Source organism: Protomyctophum parallelum, assembly GCF_964188405.1.
Source record: "Protomyctophum parallelum genome assembly, chromosome: 17".
NCBI classification, from domain to species: domain Eukaryota; kingdom Metazoa; phylum Chordata; class Actinopteri; order Myctophiformes; family Myctophidae; genus Protomyctophum; species Protomyctophum parallelum.
In genome coordinates, this window is record NC_139719.1 from 1,723,583 (window position 1) to 1,736,014 (window position 12,432).

Here is a 12,432-nt window from a genome sequence, read left to right on the forward strand (position 1 = left end):
GTAGTCTCAATCTAATTTCAAACTTTGTATTTACTATTTAACAGGGAGTCCATGACAAACAGCCAGTGGATGATCAGTGTTGAGGGGCACGTGATCTATGAGGGCATTCGGGTCAGGAGTTGCTGTTTTCGGTGTTTTCAACTTCAAGTACCAAGACGAGGCCTTCAGAACCCTGGAATTCATTCAAAGGTATCTATTGCTGGTGTAAACATCATAGGTAATCCAAGCTCAGATATATTGTATATCTCTGCTGCCGGGAGGAAACCTCATAACTCCAAAATGAAAAATATCCATTTTATAAATATTTAAAATATTATTTATCAATATACACCCAAATTGTGTACCTCCCCTACTGTGTACCACCCACACAAACAGCAGGTGAGTCTCATCACTCTTGAGGAGCTGGGAATTTGACATTCTAGAATATACAAGTATACCAGAATACACAATAGCCTTTTTAAAACCAGATGAATGGCCCATTTAGATCTATAGGTTGGCACTTGTTACCTGACTGCAACATTGTCTGTAACTCTACACTACTGGTGTGCAACCTCTATTATATACCTCCTTTCAAAGTTTTTCATTTTGAACCTTTTTAAATGTATTTAGCAGCTACATTGTTTTGCTTAATATTTTTGTTGTTTGTTTTACAGGAACTCCTGTTTGAGGAGCCACGTGATGCAAACCAAGCCAAGGCCTCTTCCTTTCTCCATCGCTTCCCAATTTCTCCCTTTCATGTTAAGTATTTGCATTTCAACTGTGATGCACTGCCGTTAAAATGATTTTATTGATGCTGCATATTAATATTGCGTTTGACGCAGATGATGCTGTTACCTTTCATGTCAAGTATTTTGCATGTTGGCTAGACTGATACAATGCTGTTAAAAGATTGTTCTTGATGCTGCTGTAATAATGCATTACAATGCAGATGCCGTTTTTGCCATGTCCTGTCATTCAGGATTTTAAATGACAGTTTGTTAATTGAAACAGTTCATCTTATTTATTTTGTTTTTTGGGGGGGTGGGGGGATATTAATTGAGACTGTTTGCTCATTGTCTACCCATGCATGAGTCTGTCAGTCTGTCATTTATTATTGATTGCATTTAAAATAATAGAAAAAGCCAAAAAAGTTTTAATGGAGACTATTGTTGAATAGCAGCTTTAATAATAAACCAACTGTGTTGAATATCTATACCTGTGTGTTTTGTATTAGTTGTATATCAAGAATTGAATTTTTATTAAATTTTATTGAAAACATGCATACTGGAACATACTGTAAAATGACAGTAAAACCCATAGTTATACTGTATTTTTACTGCATTTGAAAATACTGTATGCTGTTAAATTACCATGAACCTACATTTAATTAAAAGTTATATACTGTAATTGAAAAAATGGTATGCTGTTAAATTACCATAAACAGACATTTAATTTACAGTTATATACTGTAATTGAAAAAAGTATGCTGTTTAATTACCATGAACCCACATTTAATTTACAGTTATGTACTGTAATTGAAAAACGGTATGCTGTTAAATTACCATAGGCCTACATTTAATTTACAGTTATGTACTGTAATTGAAAAACGGTATGCTGTTAAATTACCATAGGCCTACATTTAATTTACAGTTATATACTGTTAATGAAAAAACTGTATATCTACTGTAAAATGAATTACAGTAGATGTACTGTAAAATAACAGTAAATTGCGGGCGTCAGTGCTGCCAGTAATTTACTGTAATAATACAGTGAAATCTCTTACAGTGTATGGATGTGATCAGTGTGGACAACACTTCTCTCAAATGGCAAACCTTAAAAGCCACCAGAGAATTCACACTGGAGAGAAACCCTATGGATGTGATCAGTGTGGACAACACTTCTCTCAAATGGCACACCTTAAAAGCCACCAGAGAATTCACACTGGACAGAACCCCTATGGATGTGATCAGTGTGGACAACACTTCTCTCAAATGCCAAGCCTTAAAAGACACCAGAAAATTCATACTGCAGAGAAACCCAAATAATTGTGATATGTGAGGAAAAGCTTTTAGTAATTAGCTCAATGCCGGTGTGCAAACTACATCTCATTTCAGATTAATTGAAAACACCCGTATTCTGGTGACTGATTGTCATAATGTTTGCAGTGAGTGATTTGTATTACTTTTAATTCGTTTTTTGATTTTCTTTGATTTTTCTACTTGAGGCATTTCTGTCTTTTTTCCTTATTTGATTTTATATTTGACATTGCACTTTGAAATCACAAGATGTATTCTCTCTCTTTCCTACTCATCATGTTCTAAAAAGGCCAGTTCTCTGGTTACCATTTCAACTGAGAGAGAGAAATTAGCACACGTTTTTGTATATAGGCCTAATGTATTTCATAGTGATATATGTGGTAAGCACATGTGAGCATTCTTTTTAAATTAAAACCTGTGAACGAAGTATTGGGTGATAATTTCTTAAATTGTAGAGCCCATGGGCCTTCTTCTCTTCATAATTATTACTGGTCAATTATATTATGAACAAATTATTATCACATTATGAAAGAGTAATACTTATGTTGGTGAAATGGGTATGGAGAAGTGGGAAGATCTGTTACTGAACAAACAATATAACAATGATTACTAGAGCTATTTTAACAAAACATAGTTACAAGTTACAGCACCTTTAACATTTCACAAAGGATAATAATAATAAGTTCTGTGTGATAGACGTATTTCTGCAGTTGATGATTAATGATTATACGGATGATGACTTATCCTGATCATTAATTAATAATGCCTTACACTATGGACACATGGCATACAAATTACACAATGGGATTTCACTGCAAATATAGATAAGCAATTAAATGAGAACAATAGAGCGCAATTTGCTATGAAACTTTGAGGATTTGACAATATACTAATTTGCTGTTCAGTCCTGTACAGAAACCCCACCACTGTCTTCTAAAGTATAATTGAACTTACATTGCAAAATAAAAAAATATAAAGGTACAGGGTGTGCAGTAGTAGGCCTATACTTGTAAAAGACAAGATGTGAAGGCTTGTGTACTATTCATGAACTGACTGTTTGCAATAATATAGGGGGTGGGTGGCAGTTTGTGTTTTGGAAACAATAGTTTTGGAAAACTGTTTTTCTTGTTGTTTCTTCACCAGAGCTGGTTCTATGTTAATGAAATAATGTAAAGAAATCCTCTTAATGGCTCTGCTGCAGTAACACTCCATTAATATCAACTTATTCAATATTTTTAGACTACATATATTATCCAGATAGTCAGATATCAACTTATTCAATATTTTTAGACTACATATATTATCCAGATAGTCAGATACTCTATATTGGATATAGATAGATTCCTATATTAAATATGAAGCTTACAAAGCAATCTCACAGTTAGCAGTTTATTTCTATAATGTTGCATAGAGCAAGACCTGGGGGAGGACGACCCAATTAAGCATTACACTTTTTTACAAGAAGGTCCACCTTGTTCAATTCATCAAAACATTTAGAGACGTACATATAGACACTTCTATATAGCCAAAGAACAGAACAGGAATTCATCATAATGGAGGTAAAAAGGGAAAATAAACAGTGAGGGGAAAAGGGGGTGGGCGGTGCATCTCAAATGGCCAATTATCTGGTTACCATTTCAGATTGGTCTCCATTCCCACTGAGAGAGAGACATTAGCACACGTTTTTAAATATAGGCCTAATGTATTTTATAGTGATATATGTGTGGTAAGCACATTTTTAAAATAAAACCTGTGAACGAAATATTGTGTCATAAGTTCTTAAATTGTAGAGCCCATGGGCCTTCTTCTCTTCATATTCCTGGTCAATTTATTTTATTATTAACACATTTCACATTATGAAAGCATAATAATTATGTTGGTGAAATGGGTATGGAGATGTGGGAAGACCCCTGTTACTGAACAAACAATATGGCAATGATTACTAGAGCTATTTTAACAAAACATATCCCTTACAAGTTACAGCACCTTTAACATTTCACAAAGGATAATGATAATAATAAGTTCTGTGTCATAGACCTATTTCTGTAGTTCTGTTGAAACTCAGAGTCAAAGAGGTGTAAAATGGTCTCAGTTCATGCATAATGTGATGAATCATTAACAGGTGATCTGTCCAATGCCAGACTTCATTTGAATGCTTGCTATAGTGAACGAAGCATCAGCCATCATCATTTAGCCTGTTTAATGTGGGGTTTGTTCATTATTTATCTTATCATATTCTTGGGCCTCCCACTCACAGAGGCCATTGACATGTGGTCACTGGGCTGTGTCGTGGCTAACGTGATGCTGAGCCAGGATTTAATCAGTGGGGACACCAAATACCATGTGGTGAGTGAGCAATTGAAGCCTCATTTTGATATTAACACTTGCCGCCATTGCCGTTGACCTTCGGCAATTTAGTTTATTTAGGATCCACATTAGCTGTTACACCTGGCAACAGCTATTCACACTAGTATTTGCTATTTTTAAGGAATGCCTCTAAACAACATTTCCTTTGTTTCCAAATTCAGTGTTGCATCGTCAGTCTGGCTTCCCTGTTCTGCCAGAGGTGAATGGACAACGAAGCTTGGCTAAGCAAAAATGTCACTGCTGTGATCAGTGTGGTAAACGCTTCCCTACAATGCCCAGACTTAAAATACACCAGAGGATTCACACTGGAGAGAAACCCTATGGATGTGATCAATGTGGGCAGCATTTCTCTGACAAGTCCAACCTTAAAAAACACCAGATAATTCACACTGGAGAGAAACCACATGGATGTGATCAGTGTGGACAACACTTCTCTCAGTTGTCTGACCTTAAAAAACACCAGAGAATTCACACTGGAGAGAAACCCTATGGATGTGATCAATGTGGACAACACTTCTCTCGAATGTTCAGCCTTAAAAGCCACCAGAGAATTCACACTGGAGAGAAACCCTATGGATGTGTTCATTGTGGGAAAGACTTCTCTCATTTGACCCACCTTAAAACACACCAGAGAATTCACACTGGAGAGAAACCCTATGGATGTGATCAGTGCGGACAACACTTATCTCATCTCAGCCATCATCATTTAGCCTGTTTAATGTGGGGTTTGTTCATTATTTATCTTATCATATTCCTGGGCCTCCCACTCACAGAGGCCATTGACATGTGGTCACTGGGCTGTGTCGTGGCTAACGTGATGCTGAGCCAGGATTTAATCAGTGGGGACACCAAATACCATGTGGTGAGTAATCTATTAAACTGCACATTTAAAACCGAATGCTTTCAGACTCTACTCTGAACAAACACTGCAGTTACATGTTCTTCTTCTGGGAGATTACTTAAGACTGAATTGTTGTGAATATCCTCTGTTTGTTTGTTTGTCCAAGTTATTATTATTAATGTGGGGTTTGTTCATTATTTATCTTATCATTTTACCTATTGAGAGAGAACCCTGCAAAGATGTTTCAGCTTATGTTTTAGTTCAATGTATTTTCATTCAATCCCTTCCAGTTTCACTATGATTTATATGACTGGATATGGAGACAGTAACCTCTGTTACTGAACAAACAAATCATGAATATAGGATATAATTGTATAAGGATTATGACTTATCCTGATTTATCTTGACTTATCCTGATCATTTATTAATAATACCTTACACTATGGACACATGTTTCTGCACACAGGCCTACACATTATACACAATGGGATTTCACTGTAAATATAGATTAGAAATAAAATGAAACCAATAGAGAACAATAGGATATGAGACTTTGATTTGACAATAATACTTATTTGCTGTTAGGCCTTGACCAGTCTTGTACAGAAACCAGACCACTGTCTTCTATACTAAAGTGGAAACAAATTGAACCTAACACATAAAATAATAAAATTACAGGGGGCGCGATATATACTTGTAAAAGACAAGATGTGAAGGCTTGTCTACAATGTATAAAGAATGTGGAATCATTTTAGGGGGTGGGTGGCAGTTTGAGTCTTGTTAACTGTTTTTAGTTCTGTTTTCTTGTTTCTAATATGAATCCCCGGACCGGCACGTTAAAATTACCATGGCTGAAGTGCCCTTGAGCAAGGCATTGAGCAGGGTGTGGTTGTAAACAAGTTCTTGAGCCACTTCCCTGGGAAAACAAAGAACTTTGCTTTGCTTATACTTGGTTCTGATGTTACTGAAATAATGTGGAGAAATCCTCAAGATTAATGGCACTGCTGCAGTAACAATTCATTCATATCCACTTATTCAGTTAGATTGTACATATTTATCCAGATACTCAGTGCATGTACATAATATCCATATCGTATAGTTTGATAACTATACTATATATAGTATATATAACTATATAAGTCTCCAGTAGGAGACCATTATGGTGAATCACATCTTGATGATGTCATCAAGCTTTATTTGAAATCGACACAAAACTAAAACTAATAGAACATCAACAACAACAGAGGACAACTGGCTCTTTCTAGGCTAACGGGGGCCCAATACCCCCCCCCCCCTGCCTGCCTCCCCCTTTCCCCTCAACAACACACACTGTCTTCTATACTAAAGTGGAAACAAATTCAACTTACATTGGACAAAACCACTCAACTCCATTGCACCCTCAAACTGTCTAAACCAGCTTAAGATCTCTGTTACTGAACAAACAATATAACAATGATTACTAGAGCTATTTTAACAAAACATATCACGAGTTACAAGTTGCAGCACCTTTAACATTTTTCACAAAAGATAATAATAATAATAAGTTATGTGTGATTAACCTATTTCTAGAGTTCTGTTGAAACTCAGAGTCAAAGAGGTGTACAATGGTCTCAGTTCATCCATAATGTGATCATTAACAGGTGATCTGTCCAATGACAGACAACCAGTGACCATTAGCAGGTTTAATCTCTGCATTTGAATGCATTGTCTACAGTGAATGAAGCATCAGCCATCATCATTTAGTCTGTTTACATTTTAACGGGTGGGAAGAAATATAGGTTTTGTTCATTATTTAGCATTTGAAAAAAACATTGAATAACAGTGCAGTCATCACAACCCTATTGAAACTAATTCAGTGCCCCTCATTCCCTCAGAGCAACACAACCTGAACAATGACTTAAAGTTGTTGTGTCTCTGTTGTTAAAAACAATGTAATGGTGGATATAGGATATAATTATTATACGGATGATGACTTATCCTGATCATGAATTAATAGCTCCTTTATATGGCTGTCAAGTACTGTCACATACTGGACTTAAAGTAGAACGGTGTCGGCATCCAAATAATCCTTAATACAAGTAAAAAATACTCATATTGCAGAATGTCCCATTTCCAGTTTAAAAACAGTTTTAAAATAGCCAATCTACAAGCTCACAATGTGTTGCACCGCAACAAGTAAATGTAGCCTACTTTCCACCAATGCTTGTGACACTGTTTCCGGACGAATGGTCTAATTGTATACCTAAACGGGTTAACAGTGTTGTTTTTGTCAGCAAATTTTGATTTTAGTTTTAGTCAAAGTCTCTTCAATAGTTTTCAGAGGGGTATATCAAAAACAGAGGCATGGATTCCCCCCAGAACCCCCCCCCCCAAACAAATTCAACCCTGCTCTCTCAAGAATATCAAACGGATTTGGCTGAAGCCTATCGCGTGCAAAGTTTCCATTGCCTATACTGCTTCAAAAAAACCTGACATCTAACATGCTTATTCTTAGCCTCCCAAACATCCACTACAATATCTGTCTAATGCACACCATTCCAACCCAAAGCATGAGAATTGTCACAACAGACCTATTAGAGCTATGTGTTGATGTGTTAATGGTCACTGGTTGTCTGGCATTGGACAGTTCACATGTTAATGATTACATTATGGATGAACTGAGAACATTTTACACCTCTTTGACTCTGATGAGTTTCCATCGTATCTAAATACGAGTAACACAGCAATTAGTGATATTCTATATTTTTTGTAAAGCACAGACAAACGATTGATTCAACATTTTATTCAGTTTGTAGAATGGTTACAGTTCAACAAAAGTACAGGTCAATACAAAAAACCTGATACGAGGAAAAATAATCAACAAAATTGTTTACACCAGGGTTCTCCATTTTTCAATTCATCCGGACATTTACATCCGACATACATCTAATTGTAAACTACAGCAAATATGGGGAATCTGTAACATGGTAGAAGACCAGTCCGTTCAAATAGTATGTTTACTTGCAATTCATCTATACTTTTGTTTAATCGCCATCCTATTAATCTAGAATTAGCATGCTCATATACATGTAATGCGTTTAAACAGTTTAGACTTAAACAATTGTTTAAAAATACCATATCGATCAACATGTTACACTTGGTTGTAATGTGGATTAATATGTGTGCGGTCAGGACATTTTCAGTGGCTCAAATTAGTACAATTCTAACACAAGAGTCAACAGTTTAAATCCAGTGTGTACAACCTTGTGAAAATCTAAATTATTTGAATTACTAAAAGGCTTTTCCACAAACAATTATTTGGCCTTCTCTCCCGTGTGAACTCTCTGGTGGGTTTTAAGGCCGGACATTTGAGAGAAGTGTTGTCCACAATGATCACATCCATAGGGTTTCTCTCCAGTGTGAATTCTCTGGTGTATTCTAAGGTGTGCTATTTGAGAGAAGTGTTGTCCACAATGATCACATCCATAGGGTTTCTCTCCAGAATGAAATTTCTGGTGGGTTTTAAGGTTTGCAATTTGAGAGAAGTGTTGTCCACACTGGTCACATCCATAGGGTTTCTCTCCAGTGTGAATTCTCTGGTGGCTTTTAAGGCTGGTCATTGTAGAGAAGTGTTGTCCACACTGATCACATCCATAGGGTTTCTCTCCAGTGTGAATTCTCTGGTGGTTTTTCAGGGTGGTCATTTGAGAGAAGTGTTGTCCACACTGATCACATCTATGTGGTTTCTCTCCAATGTGAATTTTCTGGTGGCTTTTAAGGCTGGTCATTGTAGAGAAGTGTTTCCCACACTGATCACATCCATAGGGTTTCTCTCCAGTATGAATTATCTGGTGCGTTTTAAGTTTGGACATTGTAGGGAAGCGTTTACCACACTGATCACAGCAGTGGTGTTGTTGCTTAGCCAAGCTTTTTAGTTCCTTCACCTCTGGTAGAACGGGGGAGCCAGACTGATGACGCAACACTGGACAAAGACAAATTAAATATTGTTTAGAGGACACTACTTCATAAACGTAAAATAGCAAAAACTAGATAATTACCACAATTAACATTTTTACCAGCCCACCAACAAAACAAAAACATCCTTATGGCATGTCGTATATCCATATAGACACAATAAGTAACTTACATAGGTCTTGATGGTCCTTGGGTCCTCCCTGTTGAGCATCATTGTTGAGAGAGTTCATCTTCAGCTGAAGTCTGGAGTCCACAGTCAGATGTGATCAGAAATGATTGATATCCTGGAAGAGTTGTGGAGAACTGACAACTACAAACTCTTCTTATACTAGAGAGTCTGAGGTGGAACCACTAACTGCTTGGTGTTGATTGGCCAAAGACGAGAACAATAGACAATGTATCCACCAATCACAACCTAACAAACTGCTGCATGTGCTCCACCCCTTTCTAGCTCCTCCCCTGGTAATGTGCTCCACTCCCAGGTCATTCTAGAAATAAACTGCTAACTGTGAGATTGCTTTGTAAGCTTCATATTTAATGAATCTAAACTATATCCAAATTATAATACATTGATGTATGAATATAAGTACATCCTATCAGTCTATGACGTGAACGTGAGTAAAGTAAATGCAGGAGTGAGCATACATCCCAAATAGCAGACACTGTCAGAGTCAAAGCATATAATATAGAAAACACGATTATTTAGTTATTGGTAAATCAGGAAACAAATAACTGAAACAAAATGAATAAAAATAATATATATATCTGGGTGGGGGTGGTGGGGGCTTGGGCCAGGCACAAAAAAAAGCTCTCCTCCTACGCAAGCCATCGAAGGGATGAGCTGCGCGGGGGGGGGGGGGGGGGGGGGGGGGGAAGATAACCTAGGCTGCAGGGGGGGGGGGGGGGTAGAAGGCGGATGTGTGTAAAGACATGTGTGTCCATGAGAACAGTTCGGTGGAAAGTTCATTTCCCATGTGTTTGTGTAAGTGTGTTCCTGGAATATCTCCCCAAGGTCATGTCACGTTGCCTCATTGTCCTGCGTTATCATGGCGGGTTCAGTGGAGACGAACACGGCCCAGACGAAGACACAACAGGTGTCAGGGAGGGTGGGGGTTGAGGTGGGGGGGGGGGGCAGAGGATCTTGTCTTACGCTGTCTCTTCTTGTGGAGATTGTCAATTGGGGGGGGAAATCCAGATTCATGTTTAGAGCGAGGGATAGCAATATGGCTATTTCTCCTCTATGTCCGTTATGGCTCTCTGTCCGTCATGGCTCTCGGGCGCTGACCTGTTCCAAGATCGTGTCCATCTTCTGATGCATCTGCAGGGCGCTGGCCTGTTCCAAGATCGTGTCCATCTTCTGGTGCATCTCCCCAAGTGCCCTGCCCAAATATCTGCTTCAAGGCAACGAGTCTATCATGGCAGGCAGCATAGGGGCTCTGTTCAGCGTTGCCATTTTTCCAATTCTTCGGTACGCAAGACCAATGCACAGCCCAATCAGCAGAAATCTTGTCACCATAAATCCAAATAATGCCTCTTCTACGCTGATAGTCGGGGGAAGATCCATCAGGGTATTGAGCGGGCTCTCCAGAACCCAATTTACATGAGAAAAAAAATGTTGTCCATCACGTACAGAGACCAGCACACTAATTCCATGATTAGTTCCATGTTTTGAAAGTTTCAGGGGTTTAGAAGAGACAGTGTAGAATAGACGCTCTGAGCAGGGAGTACAGACAGGGAGGGAGAGAGAAAAATAATGCGACCGCCCTCTTCAAGAGGCAAGCAAGAGGAGCCATCCTCCATTACATCAGAGAATAACTCAATCAAATGCAGTGGGAAACAGAACAGTGTTTAATTGTAACATAAATAAGAGTGCCAGCATACCTGCTGTTTCCTGGGAGTTTTTCCATATGTGGTGCATAAAAACTGCTGGTTTATAATAAACATTAAAAACCTCAAAGTAGTAGTTCCTACCAAACACTCTCCATTGGGACTCCTACTGGAGACTGAGGTTCACAAATGATATGCTATGGATATTATGTACATGCAATGAGTATCTGGATGGTATATGTCTAACAGTATTGAATAATATGTGGATATTAAAGAATGCAGCAGAGTCAAAGATAATTGCTCTACATTCTTTCAGTAACATCCGAACCAAGTAGAACCAGCTCTGGTGAAGAAACAACTGCTCATACTGTGATTTACATCATTACAAAGAAACAGTTAGGCCTATTTGTTTTCCAAATCTCAAACTACCATCCACCCCCTAAATGATTGCAGATAGTCTTATACTACAGCATCTCCTGTACTATCTTTTTTAAGTTGCAATGTTCAATTTGACAGTCTTCATAAATAGTAGGCACAATGTGAAGGCCTTCACATATTTTACGATGTCATATTTTGTTTCTGATGACTGCACTTTTATTCAATGTTTTTCAAATGCTAAATAATGAAAGAACCCCACATTATTTCCCCAGGTTAAAATGTAAACAGGCTAATGATGATGGCTGATTCTGCATTCACTAGACAATGCATTCAAATGCAGAGATTAAACGTGTTAATGGTCACTGGTTGTCTGGCATTGGACAGATCACCTGTTAACGATCACATTATGGATGAACTGAGACCAATTTACACCTCTTTGACTCTGAGGAGTTTCAGCAGAACTACAGAAATAGGTCTATCACACATAACTTAATATTACCATTTGTGAAATATTAAAGGTGTTGTAAGGGATATGTGTAGTTAAAATAGCTCTAGTAATCATTGATAATTGTTTGTTCAGTAACAGAGGTCTTCCCATGTCTCCATATAGGATACATACAGAATATAAGTGAAACTGGAATAAATTGAACTAAAACACAAGCTGATAAATCTTTGCTGGGTTCTCTCTCCTTTAGGGTGGAATTTGTAACCCACACGTTTACCAAAGAGATTGTGCGATGGGCAGACTCCTGGTACTGAACAAAGACTGCATGTTTAAATGGATGTTTCACTTTCAAACATGTTTGGGGGATTTTAACATCTACTCATACTACTCATATAGACTGAGCTTGTACATTTTAATGATATACTAAGAAGAACAAAACAGGAAGAACAAAACAACCTTTCATAATAGCATTTTGAATATCCATCGTATCTAAATACGAGTAACACAGCAATTAGTGATATTCTATATTTTTTGTAAAGCACAGACAAACGATTGATTCAACATTTTATTCAGTTTGTAGAATGGTTACAGTTCAACAAAAGTAC